This window comes from Lactuca saligna, chromosome 1 (assembly GCF_052625555.1).
Source record: "Lactuca saligna cultivar CGN05327 chromosome 1, ASM5262555v1, whole genome shotgun sequence".
Classification (NCBI taxonomy): Eukaryota; Viridiplantae; Streptophyta; class Magnoliopsida; order Asterales; family Asteraceae; genus Lactuca; species Lactuca saligna.
In genome coordinates this window covers 172961727-172962098 of record NC_136417.1, presented here as the reverse complement: position 1 = coordinate 172962098, position 372 = coordinate 172961727, and positions in this window count along the sequence as shown.

Sequence of the window (372 nt, the reverse complement as noted above, 5' to 3'; positions counted from 1 at the left end):
GTTTGCGACTGTATGGGTGTTGACGGCCGTGAACTGTGTTCGGTCATGTTCCTTATATATAGGTGTCAGATGTCAAATAAACAGTAGTCGTATGTGTGTATAATCCAAGTGTACCAGACGTTTGTGATCGTTATAAACGTGTGTATTGTTGGATCTTCTACTCCTTGTTCTTATTGATTTCAGCTTGTTTGTATGTTTGATCACTAGTTGGTTCCAGATTTGGGGACTTACAATTGGTATCAGAGTCAATCTAGTGTCAAACTAGTGTAAATTGAGTTTACGGTTGGAGGATCTTCATTTTCGTGACTGTTTCAAGCTTGGTTGTTGGGTTTCTGCATTTTCTCGTAAAGTTCAAGGTCAAAGGAATCAAAA